This window comes from Hibiscus syriacus, unplaced genomic scaffold (assembly GCF_006381635.1).
Source record: "Hibiscus syriacus cultivar Baekdansim isolate YM2019G1 unplaced genomic scaffold, ASM638163v2 tig00110683_pilon, whole genome shotgun sequence".
Lineage (NCBI taxonomy): Eukaryota > Viridiplantae > Streptophyta > Magnoliopsida > Malvales > Malvaceae > Hibiscus > Hibiscus syriacus.
The window spans coordinates 1,663,159-1,681,164 of NW_024062823.1; the positions used below are offsets into that span (position 1 = coordinate 1,663,159).

General features: G+C 34.1%; 2 pseudogenes; one reads left to right on the top strand and one right to left on the bottom strand.

The window, feature by feature from the left end:
- Positions 1-14,163: 14,163 nt before the first annotated feature.
- LOC120138263 lies at positions 14,164-17,524 on the bottom strand (annotated as a pseudogene).
- LOC120138339 lies at positions 14,942-15,835 on the top strand (annotated as a pseudogene).
- Positions 17,525-18,006: the final 482 nt, after the last annotated feature.

The window sequence follows — 18,006 nt, forward strand, 5'->3', positions numbered from 1 at the left end:
TCACGTTAGATTCTAAAGTGAATCAGACAAAAAAAATCCTAATTATGCATACTAATTATAAATGATTATGATAAACATTCAACATGCAGCGTACAACAATGAAATAACACAAAATTAGACTCTTAACAATCAATCAATCATGCATTACAAGAAAATGGAAGCTATCAACATAAGGGTAAAATAGTCTCGATTGAATACTAAAACTAGAAATTGAAATCCATAATAGTCTTTATTTACACATAATTAAACACATAAATTTTCAGGTCAATTGAACATCAAACAAGGACTTAATTTAATATGCACTTTTAAAAACCAAAATGTAAGTAATACAAAAGCCATATATGAACAAAAAACATGGAATTGAAATTCTCATTATGTATTTCAATATATTAAAAGGTGACAGAGCAAGTTTCATCAAACTTGGATTTAAGACCAAAAAATAATTAACAATTCAATTATGAGACCATTTTGAACTCACTTAAACATCCTAGGGTCAAACTAATACTTAAAAATACTTAGGACCTTTAATGAATCAAATTTTACCATTTTTCAATGTAGTATAGAATAAAGGGATCAATCCCTTTTCACATAGGGATCGATCCTTTTCAAATCCAGTATGCAAAGTCTGATCAAGAGATCAATCCTTTAAAGAGATGGTCGATTTTTTGTCTGAAGGGGTTGATTCTTTTTTTTTGGAAAATAAATAAATGTCTTACGAACATGTAAGAACAAGCAAATAAATCAACATACAATCGATCCTAAGGTATACGAGCATGCTTGAACATACTTGAACTAGTTTAAACATGTCAAAACACATGTGTAGTATTCTTGACAATGACTTTTAAATATATCATCCAAAGTTAATTATGGCATGAAAAGTAAACTTTTAAGTAAGTCACATAACCATATTGTGCGTTTTGGGTCATTTCATGCATCCTATGGACCTAACATATCAAAGCTAAAGGAAAACACTCCTAAATGCCATCAAACCTCACATGTTTTTTACCTCAATGATCATACCATAATTTCATTCCATGATGCACACATATTATACCTTAAATTTATACAAATATCAAATTAAAAACATGCTTCAATTCATCACATTCGCTATTGCAAATCACATTCACCCATGCACAATTACCTTTGGAGAAGTCACACACACATACACACAATTGTTTTTAATCTAGAAACAATGGCCTTTGTTCCAAATAAAATCCAATTATTTGATAAATGCTCTCCATACAATTCCATTTTATTTATACTCATTTTGGTCCAAAACCACAATATTCATAGCTATGCTTAATGAGTCAACCTACCACTTAGTTTTCTCAGAGCTAGGCTCAACGCACCAACCTTACTACTTAAATTCCCTATCATACACATAAGAAAACTATAGAGCATTCCTTCATAGGCATGTGTTTCATATTCAAAGGTTCTATTAAGAATAATTTACCATTAATATATGCTCACTAGAGTAGTTGACACAAGATGCATAGTTTTACTTATACATTTTTTATTCACAATTTGAAACACAAATCACATTGGTTGTCATGATCAACCTTGGTTAGACTGCAAATTGTGCACTCATCCATAGATAGTGAAGTTGTTCCATTCATCCCACATCATATATATTCCTACTCAAGATATGTTTTCAAAATAACTATGCATCAAGTATAACATATACAATTCACAATTCACAATTCATACATCACACATTATATGCACATTCAATTTATTTAACAAGAACTTGTTTACTATAGGGTCTTATTCTAAGGTATTACCCCCAGCTAAGCCCCCATTTAACATCGATGGCATTCATCATCCAAAAATTGAAAGCCACTCACCTCAATGCGATCTAAGTAGAAAATTGAATCCAAACTCTTATATATTTGCTAATTTTATTTTAATTACATATTAAATAATTGATTATTTTAATTATTTTTATTTTTATTAATAGATATCAATTTATAAAAATTTACTACTATTATATGCCATGGTGGTTTCTTTGTTACGAAACTAAGTCTGGAATACTTTGGTCAGTTTAGACTATTTTGATAAATGTGATCTTGATAAAATGAGCAAGTTTGATTTTACATATATTCTTGAAAAATTAAGAATTAGTTCTACTACTAAGGTATTTTGGAAAGTGTCAAATAAGTCACTAAAAGTGAAACAACCGAGTATTGACAATGATATCCTTGAAATGTTTAGATCTTTATCTAGTAATCATTATGTTCAAATGTAATTGGAAGAAGTTGTACAAGAACCTAATCAATTCTACAATGAACATAATGAACCTTAAGTTAATGTTGATGAAAATGTAATTGAACCATGTGAATTTAGGATAGATTTAGAGTTAGAAAGTTTTAACTATGAAGCCTCAGAGTCAAGCGGTAATGGGTTTATTTTCACTAATAGTGAAAATGATTTTGTAAATTCAGAATTTAAGGATTGTGATGTTAATGTTGGATTTGGTTATGATGTTAATGTTGGGTTGGGCAGTGATCAAATGAAGGTTAAAAGTAATCCTGAAAGTGGATATTTTGACTCATTACACAATATAGACGAGGAACTGTTAAATTTAATAATCCTACAAAATGTCAAACCATTTATTAAAGATAGAATTGATCTTTGCTATTGAGAGAGGCATTTAGAACCTATAGAATTAAAATAGATACATTGCCAAATTTAAAAAATGACAATAAAAGAATCCAAGTAATATGTAAATTTTATGGATAACTCCAATTGATCCAAAAGTTTCTTGTGATGGTATTTGATAAATTAAGTCTCTGAAAAATGAATATGCATGTTTTAAAGAGTCTAAAAATCATAATATTACTGATCAATGACTAAACGGATTTCATGTTAATCTCAATTAACTCTCTTAAGTAAGATGTATGTAATGACTATAACATTGCAGTCTCTTCATCTAAGTGCTCTAGAACAAAATGCTTTACCCTTAAAAAAATTACATAGTAACTACAAAGAACAATAAAATAGATTTTATGATTATTTAGGTGAGTTTAAGCACTCAAATCTAGGAACAACCATAGTTTGTTACATGGATGACAGATTGTTCAAGAAGCTTTATGTTTGTATGCAAGTATAAAGGATGAGGCTTTATAAGCAGTGTAGGCTTAAAGTGTTGGGATATACAAGGTCATCTTCTATCTATTGTTGGGATAATGTATATGACTAATTATTTACTAGCATTTGTTGCTGAAGAAAGTGAGAACCAGCTCTCTTGGTGTTGATTTTTAAAACTACTAGAGAGTAACCTGTAGTTGAACAATTTTTATAAATTAACATTCATGAATGACGTATAAAAGGTATTATTATTTCTTTTAAATTTTGTTTTAATTTATTTCTACTTTTTAATTTTTAAATTCGGTATGCGTAAGAACCGGTGAAAGCTGTGACACAGGTGTTTCCAATGTAGAACATAAAACATTGTCAGGCACATATACACAGACTTTAGCCCAATGGTCATCATAAGAGGAAAGTATTGAAGGACTAATTATAGATAATTACTAAGTAACATATGTCAGGAAGTTCGAATATCAATATGCCATGAAAGGAAAGAAGACATTATTTATAGTGTAAATATATTAGTTTATATGTATTCAAGATAGTTTGATGTTATAATTGAATATAATTTTTCATGCATATTTTTATCAGAGACAACATTTAAGTGGTTGTCATAAAGGATTCTAAACAATGGTCAAAATCACACTTCTCTTTCATAATCAAGTCAGACATGTTATTAAATAATTTTACAAGTATTTCAATAAGAGGAACCTAACAAAAAAATAATGCTTCGTAAATATACATTTTAATTAAAGATAATATTTTTTATGATTAGTTAATACTTGAAACTAGAGACAAACCAATCATTATATTAGTAAAAACAATCAGATCAAGATTGATGCAAACACTCACAAAAAGAAAGGATCAAGCTAAAAAAATTTGGTCTTTTGTACCTTAAAATTCAGAATAAATTACCATATAATATCACATATAAATATGTATCACTATTTTATTAAACGTGTTAATCATTATTAATTTTTTTGTTAAATTTATTATTTTTTATTTGTCAGATGTTAGCCCATTCATCCTGGTGGACTAACATGCTAGATTTCATGTGTTCTTTCAAATCAGCATTGCGTTAACGTTGAAATTAAGACTTGCTGCTATAGAAAATGAGAACTAACAGGTCAAATTAATTTTGTTTATTACTATATTACTAGGTGAGTTTTATTTTTCTATATTTTTATTATTACTAATTATTGTTTTACACGGGCATACCTTGTGCCCATGTCATTTCTATTAGGTCAAAATTAAGTGCCCAAACTATACTTAATATTAACTTTTAGGTGTCTAAAGAATTTTTCATTAAAAATAGAAGTTTAATATTTTCTCCTTTACACTTTTAGTTCCGTTAAAAAATATGTTAAGTGACAAGTGTCACGTTCATAATTTTTTAAATTTTATTTAAAAATAAAATATTATTGAAAAATATTTTTAAAAAATATAAACAATAAACATGTAACTTAGAGGATTTTTAACGGTGGACACCTCAAAACGTAAAAGCGAAAACATTAAGCACCTATTTTTAACGAAATATTCTTTAGGCACCAAAAGTTAACTTTGAGTATAATTTGGATACTTATTTTTATATTAAGCCTTTATGTTATTCTAATGAATCATAAAAGGTCAGAAATATGTTGACAATTGATATACTGTGAAAATCTAAATACTCATCTACTCCAATTTGATTATTTCAGTAAGAGATGAGAACTAACAGACTCCTATTGAAAATATGAAGCCTATCCTACCATCTAAATTGATAATACCTCCAAGAATATCACACAAGAAAAGAGGAAAGAGTACCCATAAAGCACCAACACATCCTGATACGTGAAAAAAGGGTGTCAAACTTTTTTGTAGGAAGTTTAAAGTATATGGACAAAATGTGAAAATATACAAGAGTCAAATTTATGATAATACCAGACCTATCCAAAAATTATCTACATTTGTTTTAGGAAGAACTACCAAGGTAAAACTGTTGGGACCGTCGGCGCACCCCATGGCGCAGTGGAAACAAAACTCGATGGTCTCACCAACGATCCAAGTACGAAAAACTGAAATCGAGAGGAATGGATAAAAATACTTACAGCGGGTTTCCTTGAAAAACAGGAAGAACAACAGTGAATATTGGTGGTGTAGATCGGTTCGAATCGTAAGCCTCCATGAAATCACGTCTCGACGTCTACTCAGTTCACCTGATTGAGAGCAATAATTTTCTTCCCCAAAACTGTTTAGAGAGAAAAACGGCTGAAGGTTTTGTGTGTGTTCTCAAAAACGGCTGCTAGACCTAACACACCCTTTTATAACGAAGTTACCCTAATCATATTAGGGTTTTATTATTTCAAATTAATTAAATCAATATTTAATTAATTGGAATTTAATAATCCTTTTATATCCAAGTTACCCTAATCATATTAGGGATTTTATTATTTCAAATTAATTAAACCTATATTTAATTAATTGAAATTAAATATTCGGGATTATTAAAACATATATTTAATTCACTCTAGATGTGTATTTTAGTAACGTACAACAAATTGTACATCTTTGCTCGTTTCAACCCTAGGGTGTGACCCTCTAGGTTCTTGTAACGTTAGCAGTAATTATTAGAACAATTCTAATATTACATACAATGAGTGAAATCTAGCAATAATCATTGTCACCTAAGTTACAAGAAAATATGATTCGACATATCATCTTGGTGATTAATTGTTTTATGTATTACATCCTTATGTCCTTTATATCTAGAATAGGCACAAGTCTTAGAATAGGCACAAGTCTTGGAATAGTCACACTTGTATAGCCCATCTATTGTTTCTTGATATCTAGAGTAGACTTTAATTAACGAATAGTTTATGATATCTCATATCAACTTATTCGAGCATGGCCATGCGTTTCTAGTCTTACTCAATCAAGTGGCCTATGATATATTTCCTATTATGTAGGAAGGACAAATCCTATCTTAATCATACACACCCACTACATATATTGAAATATATTAATAACAGTCTTTATAGAGCAACTAGTTACAGAGCTTGTTTAGTTGCATCAAAACATACAACAATATATGTTGGGATAGTATTGATCTCAAGTCTGAGGATTATACATATAGTCACCACCATGAGCAATGCCATGCGTTTCTAGTCTTACTCAATCAAGTGACCTATGATATATTTCCTATTATGTATGAAGGACAAATCCTATCTTAATCATACACACCCACTATATATATTGAGATATATTCAATAACAATCTTTATAGAGCAACCAGTTACGGAGCTTGTTTAGCTGCATTAAAACATACAACAATATATGTTGGGATAGTATTGATCTCAAGCTGAGGATCATACATATAGTCATCACCATGAGCAATGTTATGACTCTCACATAATAATCCAAGGCATATGCTCATGGTGGGTCAATCCAATACATTGTTCTCTAACAATATAATCATGTATCAATTCTGACATCTCTATGTCAATGACAACTCATTGTCATCAATCAATAACATGTTAGTCTTAAGCGTATTATTATTGTCCATGCCCATAATAATACTTGACTAGGGATCTTTTAATAATAACAATTATGTCATTATATGGACTTTATTATCTTTCAGTTTATGTTAAACATATATATATAACTGAAAATAATAGCGGCAATGCCTTTATTCAATAAAATCGTTAAATAAAAGTATTATTACAATCATCATATGATTGGTCTTTGGGCATACTCTAACAATCTCCCACTAGCACTAAGACCAATCACTCACATATCTAATACCGAGTGACTCAGTGTGACGATCATGCCTTTGCTGTGTAAGAGGCTTTGTCAAGGGATCAATAATGTTGTCATCCGTGTGTACACTACATATTTCCACATCGCCTCGATCAATGATCTCTCGAATGAGATGAAAACGCCTAATAATATGTTTGGATCGTTGATGAGATCCTTTGCTTGTGCAATGGCTCCATTATTATCACAATGGAGTTCTATAGTATCTGATATGCTGGGAACAACCCCTAATTTGATATGAACTTCTTGATGCAAACAACCTCTTTTGCTACTTCACTGGCTGCAATGTATTCAGTCTCTGTTGTAGAATCAACTATTGTATCTTGCTTCGAACTTTTCTAGCTCACAACACCTCCATTAAGACAAAACACAAAACCCGATTGCGACGTGAGTAATCCTTGTTAGTTTGGAAGCTGGCATTAGTATAACCTTTTATACTAAGCTCTTCCTCCCCTCCATAGACAATTAATTTATCCTTAGTTCTTCTTAAGTACTTAAGGATATTTTTAACCGCAACCCAATGATTTTCACCAGGTTTGCTTGATACCGACTCGTCATGCTTTGAGCATACGATACATCTGGTTGAGTACATATCATAGAATACATTATAGAACCAATAGCCGAAGCATATGGAATCTTATTCATATGTTATCTTTCTAGTGGAGTTGAAGGACACATTTCCTTAGAAAGAGAAATGCCATGTCTCATAGGCAAAAATTCTTTCTTGGATTCTTCCATACTGAACCTTTTCAGCACTTTGTCTATATATGTACTTTGACTCAGACCTAGAAGTCGTCTTGATCTATCTCTATAGATCTTAACTCCTAAGATATACGTTGTCTCACCCAAATCTTTCATAGAAAAACAACTATTTAACCAAGTCTTAACAGACTGTAAAATAGGTATATCTTTTCCTATGATGAGTATGTCATCTACATACAAGTTTAGGAAAGAAACAATGCTCCCAGTAGCCTTCTTATAAACACAAGGCTCATCTTCATTTCTGATAAAACCAAACTCTTTTATTACATAATTGAAACGAAGATTTCAGCTTCGAGAAGCTTGCTTTAGTCCATAATGGACCTCCGTAGCATACAAACCTTTCCAGTATTTCCTAGAAAGACAAAACCTTCTGGTTGTGTCATATACACATCCTCTTCAAGTTTTCCATTAAGGAAAATGGTTTTGACGTCCATTTGCAAGATTTCATAATCATGAAATGTAACTATTGCGAGCAAGATCCGGATGGACTTAAACATAGCTACAGGGGAGAATGTTTTGTCATAGTCTATACCATGAACTTGTCAAAAACCTTTAGCGACTAATCACCCCTTGTATGTTTGTACATTACCATCTATGTCGGTTTTCTTCTTGAAAACCCATTTACACCCTATAGGTTTGACCCCTTCAGATGGTTCAACCAAAGTCCATACTTGGTTTACTGACATGGAATCCATCTCAGATCTCTGGGCTAGACATTACCTCTTGATAAGTCCTGGGCTCATCTTGATCCATAAGAAGTACATCTCCATGTGTTGTAATAAGAAATCCTAATCTCTCAGGTGCAGGATGTTTTCTTGTGGATCTACATAATGGTTGTGTTTCTAAATCTGTTGAATGCTCCTCAACAACTTGTGAAACATGCTCAACTTCAGGTTCATTTATCTGTTTCTAATCCCTTTCTTTGAGAGAAATTCTCTTTCAAGAAAAAATCCTATTCGAGCAACAAACACTTTGTTCTTGTTAGGGTTGAAGAAATAGTATCTCTTAGTTTCTTTAGGAGATCCAACAAATATACATTTATGAGATTTAGGTTCTAGCTTTGTAGACATATGATGTTTTATATAAGCTTCACAACCCCAAATATTCATAAAAACATACTGGGACGTTTCCCAGTCCATATCTCGTATGGTGTCTTTTGAATCGATTTAGATGGAACACAATTTATTGTGAAAATTACTGTTTCAAGTGCATGTCCCCAAAAATAAGTCGGAAGATCACTATGACTCATCATCGTTTGAACCATGTCTAACAGTGTTCAATTCCTTATTTCAGAAACTCCATTCCACTGTGGTGTACCATGTGGTGTAAGCTGTGAGACAATCTCACATTCTTTTAGGAGTTCATCAAACTCTATGCTTAAGTATTCTCCACCTCGATCTGATCAAAGTGCCTTAATGCTTTGCCTAGTTGATTTTGTACTTCATTTTTAAATTCCTTAAACTTTTCAAGGGCTTCAGATTTATGGTGCATAAGATAAATATACCCATACCGACTGAAGTCATCGGTAAAAGTAATGAAGTAATGGAATCCACCTCTGGCTTGTGTATCCATTGGTTCACATACATCACTATGTATCAACCCCAATAAATCACTTGCTCGCTCACCTTTACTATTAAAAGGAGCTTTAGTCATTTTCCCAACAAGCAAGATTCGCATACATCATATTGTTCGGAAACAAATGAATCTAAGAATCCATCTTTATGGAGTTTTGATATGTGTTTCTCACTTATATGGCCTAAACGATAATGCCAAAGATAAGTTTGATTCGAGTCATTTGTTTTTGATCTCTTAGTATTTATGTTATAAATGGTGTTTTCTTGATCTAAAATATAAAGACCGTTAACCAATTGTGTCGAACCATAAAAACACTATTAAGATAAAAATAACAACAATTATTCTTAATAATAATATCAAAACCAATCTTGTCCAAAAAAGACATAGAAATAATGTTCTTAGTAAAACTAGGCACATAATAACAATCCTCTAAATTTAAATCAAGTCCACTAGGCAAAGATAAAACATATGTCCCTATAGATAATGCATCAACTCTTGCTCCATTTCCCACTCATAGGTCCACGTCTCCTTTAGTCAGATTCCTTCTCTTTTGCAGTCCCTGTACAGAAGTAAAAATATGAGAACCATAGCCGGTATCTAATACCCAAGAAGTAGATGTTGACAAATTAACATCAATAACATAAATACCTGAAACAAACTTTACGTTTGCTTTTGCCTTCTTGACCTCTTCAAGGTAAACAGGGCAATTTCTCTTCTAGTGTCCGATCTTATCGCAATTGAAACATTTTCCTTCTTTCCTAACTCCCCCTTTGGGTTTCAATGCATTTTTCCCTTTTGGTTTGGTCTTACCATTTCCCTTAGACTTTGCCACTACCTTTTTCTTTCCTTTCCTTTGTCCTTGTCGACCATCAGAATGGGCTTAGGTCCAACCATTTTCATATTACTTTCAGCAGTTCGTAACATGCCAAGTAACTGTGGCAAAGTCCTGTTAATTTCATTCATGTTGAAATTAAGGACAAATTGGCTAAAGCTATCTGGAAACGATTGCAGGATAACATCCGTAGCCAATTCATCTTTGAGAGGAAATCCCAGCTTTTCCAATGTTTAGATATAGCCCATCATCTTGATGACATGAGCTCTTACAGGAGTCCCCTCTACCATTTTGCATTGAATTAGAGCTTTAGAGGTCTCATATCTCTCTTGACGTGCTTGCTCTTATATATTTCTTTGAGATTTTGAATCATCTCATATGCAACCATGTCCTCATGTTGCTTCTGAAGCTCAGGAGTCATGGTGGCAAGCATTAGACATCCAACATCTAACATATCATCCATATGTTTCTTGAATTTGTCTTTGTCAGCTTTTGAAGCATTAGCTTCCGGTTCATCAGGAATAGGTTCCTCAATGACATATTCCTTCATTTCATGTTTGAGAACAATTCTTAAATTACGAAACCAGTCAAAGAAGTTTATGCCATTAAGTTTATCCTTCTCAAGGAGTGATCGCAGTGATAAAATGGTGTTTTCCATTAAATCTACAACAATGGAAATATTAAAGTAAGTAAATTTACGGAATTAAAATTTATAAGTAGGACTTTATTTACAAATTACTCCCACTATTTTATTCAAAATTAAAAACGCGCTTTGTTTTAATTTCAGAAAAATTTAACGAAATGTTTTCTAGTGGGTGAGGATCCATAATACATCAATTTCCTAAATCAGCTTTGGCTTTTCTTTTAGGACAATGATTATTTAGGTAAGCCACACTTGACTAGTTACATCTCATGTAACCCCTCATTTTGGTGAACAACTTTTGCTCAAGTCATCTCATGACTTGTCCAAATATTTAACCTCTAGGTTTCTAATCCTATTAGAATAACCTAGCAAAGTTATTACCAATATTTCAACCGGTGAATATCACTTGCTTATTCTTCGCGTTTAACCAAGATAGATTTATGTGTCAATGCTTTGGCAAAGCCCACACAATATCAATCAAAGCCTTAACGAGGGTAAATATTGGACGGTTAAGTTAACCTATATTATAAAAAGGGATTTGCATAATTATCTCATCATTGTAAGTTTTAATATTAGGACCTTATTGATCTCATCAATATTTATTCTTATTTTATCATTTGATGCATTACATACATAACAAATATAGTAATAAATAAGATGCAATGGTTATAGCCCAAAACAATGACTAAGGTGGCCCATCCCAAGCCAATGGGAGAACCAAGAACCCTAAAGCCTAAGACTACTCTCTAGGCATCTTCTTGCCATTCTTCTGCTCCTTGTGAATCTTCATAGGTTTACAATTTTAAAAGAAACTCGTTTTACATACGAGGGAGTAAGATGAGAAGAGAAATACAAAAGAAATATAGAAAGGCACGGCTCGCAGACCGTATTTCAAATTAAACCTTTATAAAGTGAACAAGGGCAAAACAAACATATCATATTAATATATATATATATATACACGTTATTACACCTTTTTTTGAAAGAAAAAAAATTAATATGGGCCTTCAATTTATATTGTTGATGAGAGGTCAAGGGGCGGAGTCCCTAACGCGCTTAGGCTACCACAAGTTTTTTGAAAAACAGTACTTATATTTCCATGAAAAAAACTGCACGATTTGATAACAATTATCAACATAATCGTACTTTTGGGATTTTCAAACCCGAAGGTTTTCGGCATCGGAATAACCATTTTTAACTAAAATTCTTTAGCCACATTATTTTTGTATTAAGTCTTTTTTATGTGGCATTATGTATATTCAACATGACAAAGAAATCATGAAAAATAAACGTGAGATGCACTGTTAGTTTTTTTATGAGTAGTTTGATTGAATACATTTAAATAGTTAGATAATCTGATTTATTAAATTAAAAAATCAGTGATTAAAGTAAAAAGAGATAATAGTAAGTGGATTAAAACCCAAAATATAATAAGCATCCGAATTAACATAACTTTTAAAAAGAAAAGGGAAAGAAAGAAACAGAAAAAACATACTCACCGCCCACCTTCATCAGCTATCAACTTCCACCGACCAAACCGTTTCGTAAGCTATCGGCAATGATGAAGGCGACGACCTTCAAAGGACCACTGTCGTTTGGCTGTGTTCCCGCAAACAAATTCATAAGTAAGCCGTACTTGGTTCGCGCAAGTATCTCACCCTTATCTCCTATTCTACTTTCTTTGGTTTTAGGAACTGAATACTGGGGACACACAGCTAAGCTACTAGCCCTCACTCTTTGGCCTATGTGTCTCCATAATTGTCATTCTTATTTTCTTTACTTTTTTATTCTACTGATTTTTTTTACATTGTGTTTTGTTCAACTTGTATTTTGAAAGTAATTTTCTATAAACCCTTTCTTCTTATCCTTTCAACGACTCTTTTATACTTACATCAATGTTTTTATCCTCTCTTTAACAAATAATATTATAAATATATATTTTGTAATTATAAATTATATTTAATTTATAAAATAAGTCTATCAAAAAACTATTAAATAATATTACAATGTGAAAAAATAACTAAATTGAAACTAATTCATACCATAATATAATAAATAACTACCATTAAATTTGAACGTAAATTTGAACTCAACTCAAATTTCATAAATTTGACTTGAAAAAATTTCAAATAATATTTGAATGATAAAACAAAATTCCTCAACTCAACTATCTCGAAATATTTTAACTCGATTTGACATGATCGAATACTCTCCCTTATAACTATGGCAAAAAAAGACACTAGAATAAGTAAATCACTTAAAATATAAATGCTCACCTGCTTCTTTTGTTCATTAATTTGCTGGGAAACACCAAGAGGAAAAGATAAAAATTCAAGTTAAAGGTAATCATGACAGTATATAACACAGAAGCATCAACAACATAACTACATAGAAGGGAGCATAACCCAATACGGCTGCAGCAAATTTAGAAAAACACCTAGGCAGAACATAGAAAGTGAGCAAGAGTATCTAGCTGTAACAAATGAAAATTGCAGCAACATTGGAAGGTGGAAGAACCAAAACCAGCGACAGCAGTGAGTTGTGCAACAGAAACAACAGCAACAAAAGGAAGAGTAACAAATATCATCGGCCACGGGTCCCAAATGAGAAACAAAAGAAGGTTTTGTCAACAAACAAGTTAACACTTGGGGATAAATAAAGAAGAAAATAGATAAAGCTAATGTTATTTTGGATAGTAAGAAACCCAGTGAACCAACTGGAGATGAAAGCTTCAATGGAAAGTTGCAGCTCCAATGGCTAAATCTCACAAAGCATTCTATTCAGATAACACTCCACTTCCCTCTATCAAAACACAATACTAGAATTGTAGTTAACAGAGGCTCCTTTTTGCGTATGCCAATAGTTCATGCCCCTCCAAGGAAAATTAAGAGAAGAATCACTCAAGAATCAATATCTTATTATTGTTAAAATACTTTGTTCTCCATTTTTTACACATCAGTATATGTATTGGTCATCCATCTTCTCATATCCAAACAAAAGGGTTTTAAATTTTCTGTTTCACCTTTAAGTTTACCATACAACCATTTTGATCGGCCACCAAAGGTCACACATTGATGATAGAACCAGAAATCATGTAACCGCATTCAGGCATCACCTACAGGAATAGTTCTTCAAAATAACAACCTGACAGAATTTGATCTAATTTAACATTGACAAGCACTAATCTAATAACAAAAAAATATGAATTGTAGATACAAGCTCATTAGATAAATGAGATATTATACAAATATATATGATTAAAATGAAAACTATTTATAAGAAAGCACCAATGATCCACCAACATCCACTAATCAAGTTCAAAACTTAAACTGAAACGATTCTAATTTACACAAGGTACTTCATTGCAGTTCCCCTGCTGCTCTTTCCTATATGCCTTTTCAATTTCCATCAAAAGAAAATAGTAGAGAGACAATATGATGCAGATATATACCTGTGCAACTCTGAAGACAATGAAGAACCACATTGAGCAAATGCCACCATTCGGATTTTCAACTTTTATTAAACAAGAAGCAAATTCACCAATTTTATATATTACAATCTCTTTACCCATCCTCCCTGTTTGAGTTCAAATTCTAAACATCCATACGTAAACTAGAATTTCCTCATCAATAATACCCATCTTCCTCAAAAATCACTTCATCATCACTATCATCTAATAAATAATCTTCATCTCTGTTAGACTGTTAAAGAACATGCACGTGTATTGTTGTTAAAGAAATATGCACATGTATTAAGCAGTTAGTCTGTTAAGTGGTTAGCTGGAGTTGTTAGGAAGTTAGAGGAAAGCTGATGAGCATTGTATCTCTTATAAATTGGTGTACTTGTTGATATGAAAGATCATCCTTTTCCTGTGTAAATACACCATTGAAATTAGTTTTCCAATATGGTATCATTCGCTAAAAGATCCTAGCGTCATTGTCGCTTCCGCCGTTGCGCCGATTGAATTCCTTTACTCTCCTGCCGTTACTACGACATAGTTTGTAGATTTTTTTTCCGATCTTCAGTTTTGTTTTCGTTGTTCTGTTGCTTCTGCTCCTAGTTGCTTCCATTCTCCTCGGTGATCCTGGTAACATTTTCTCGTCGGTGATTGATCTTCTCAACCGCTGTTCTTGATTGCTTTATCTGCTACGGTACATGTGGTTTATCGTTGTCGTCATCATAGTTACTGAGAATCTTCTCAATTCATATTCTATCTCTGTTCCTGTTCGGTGTGCATGCTTCCAATCTGTTCGACCAAATGTTTCAATGATGTTGCTGGTGTCTGATTTGTTTCAGTAGAACGGATGAAATCATTCAACTATGATACTGCGACCATTTCTCTTCCGCTTTGTTGGTGTTCTTATTCAATCGGCCTCGCTCTTCTCGAGCAACTCATTAGCGGCAAGAAAGATGCTGCCAGAAACTTTGCTTGTGGCCACTATTCAATTGGCAAGGAGATCGTCAACTTGTGCTTAGACCGTATCAGAAAGCTCGCTGATAACTGCACTGGTTCTGGTCTTGGTTCTCTCCTTCGGGTGCGTCTGTCCGTTGATTACAGCAAGAAATCCAAGCTAGGTTTCGTTGTCTACCCATCTCCTCAAGTCTTTACTTCTGTTGTTGAGCCCTACAACAGTGTTCTCTCCGCTCACTCTCTTTTGGAGCACACCATGTATCTGTTCTTCTTTACAATGAGGCCATTACGACATTTGCAGGTGCTCTCTCGAAGTCGAGCGACCCACTTACACCAATGTTAATCGTCTTGTCTCTCAGGTGATCTCCTCTTTGACTACTTCACTAAAGTTCAATGGTGCATTGAACGTCGATGTAATCGAGTTCCAGACCAACTTGGTCCCCTACCCAAGAATCCACTTCATGCTTTCGTCTTATGCTCCAGTCATCTCTCTCGAGAAGGCTTACCATGAGCAACTATCAGCTGTTGAAATTACCAACAGTGCTTTTGAACCCTCTTCTATGATGGTCAAGTGCAACCCTCGTCATGGCAAGTACATAGCTTGTTGTTTGATGTACCGTGGTGATTTCATGCCCAAAGACATCAACGTTGTCATTGCCACCATCAAGACCAAGCGCACCATTCAGTTTGTGGACAGGTGCCACACCGGATTCAAGTGCGGCAACTTCATATGAACGAGTACGCTAAAATAAAAAGGTTTTGATTCCTGAAGGAATTCCAGATGAAAGAAGGAAAAATGTGGGCTTTGTTAGCTCAAACAGGAGGACAAAAAATGTATTCGTCATTTGTTCAAATTCTTCATATCAAGTAGTTTTAGTCTGTCAAGGATCCTTGTATAAGAGGATGAAGAAGAAATAAATGAAGGTGAATAAGAAGAATGAAAGGAAGCATCAGCACTTTCGATTCAAAGTGAACGAAAGGAAGCATCGGCACTTTCGATTCAAGAAGAACGAAATGAAGCATCGGCACTTTCGATTCAAAGTGAACGGAAGGAAGCATCCGCACTTTCGATTCAAGAAGAACGAAAGGAAGCATCGGCAATTTCGATTCAGAGTGAACGGAAGGAAGCATCCGCACTTTCGATTCAATTGTTCATCTTTTCATCAAGAAGGTTTAGAAAGTAGGAAGAATGTTAGACTGTTAAAGAACATGCACGTGTATTGCTGTTAAAGAAATATGCACATGTATTAAGCAGTTAGTCTGTTAAGTGGTTAGCTGGAGTTGTTAGGCAGTTAGAGGAAAGCTGATGAGCATTGTATCTCTTATAAATTGGTGTACTTGTTGATATGAAAGATCATCCTTTTCCTGTGTAAATACACCATTGAAATTAGTTTTCCAATAATCTCCAACTCCCTCCATCTCCCATTCATCCTCATCTCCCTCCTCCCCTTCTGAGAATAACGAAATCCTCACCCCACCAAACTCACTCCTCTCTACTAGAAGCTCATTCACAACACCATCCAATTCACCAATACTCACATTCCCACCATCGAATTCCGAAGCCAAACAACCCATCATCACTCCTCATTCTCCTCTTAGACACCAAATCTTTCTTCGTAAGCTCCCCATTTTCCACCTCGACCCAAGATACCCATAAATCAGCATGTCTCCCCAGACACCTGTCCCAATCCCCAACAACCACAGTTCCCAAATTCGATTCCCTTGCCCTCCTCAACATCTCCACGAAATCCTTATCGTCCGAGACCAAAAACAACCAATCAATCCCTCTACTCAAAGAATGTTGCATTTGTCGTTTCAATGCCCAATCCGCCGCTTGGGGCTTATCCTCCACTTTCTTAACATAAACCCCGGCTCTCCTTAGCTCACTCGCCAAACCATAACCAATCCTCGGCTTAATTAAACTCCTGGCAGCTTCGTTGTACTTATGGTTTCCACTTATATGCCTTTCCTTAAACCGCTGATGTTTCTTACCCTTCAACGATTGCATTCTGTTCAACTTCTTTTGTCGTTCCCTTTCATGTAACTGCTTGAAATGTTTCTTCAAATCCAAGTCCGTCTTGCATTTCCGGCCGCAAACTCCACAGATGTAAGGTTCGGCCGGAGTTACGATTCCTTTGCGTTCGAGGATGTCGAGGCTTCTCCTCTCGCGGCGTTTTTGTAGGACCCATTGAGGCAAATGGATAAACGCGTGACCGTTAGCGTAGGCTGACATGTCAACGACTTCCCCGAACTTCTTGGCAACTGTTTTCAATGCCAAGGCCGCCTCATACGGCGGTCCGCGCGGAGGTTTGTTGTCGAGGTCCCACAAGACGACCACTTTCTTCTGTCTGGGAGCGTAAACGCCTTGCTTGTTCCTCACCATATCGATTTCGACGACGTTGACGTTGGCGTTGGCGTTGGCTTTGATGGTGAGGCGTCATGGGCGCGGCGAGTTTGGTTTTGAAGGGTGCGGTTGAAATGGGAGAAAAGGAAAAGCCTGTTTTGGGATGAAAAGGGGCGAATTTGAGATGAAGGGAACTTAATGAGTTGCAGAGAGTATTAATTGCTTCATTTGTAGGATTTTCTCTTATTGTTTGGTTTCGAGTTCGAGTCAAATGGAGTGACTGTCTGCTGAAGATATAAAGATATATAGTGAAATTTTGCTGAAGATATTTGGATAATCAAAGCCGAAAGTTGTAAATATCAACATCTGCTGATCTTTAACTATCGGGCCATTTGCTGATCCATCACTGATGATAGTTTAGGATCCAATAGATAACAGGGCTGTTTATTCGGTCCATCCAACTCTTTTATTAAGGCTCCTCTAATACAAAGTGAAAACAATAATTAAAAATGGGTTTAAGAATAAAGAATGGATGATTCTTCCAAGCGGTGATGAACACCA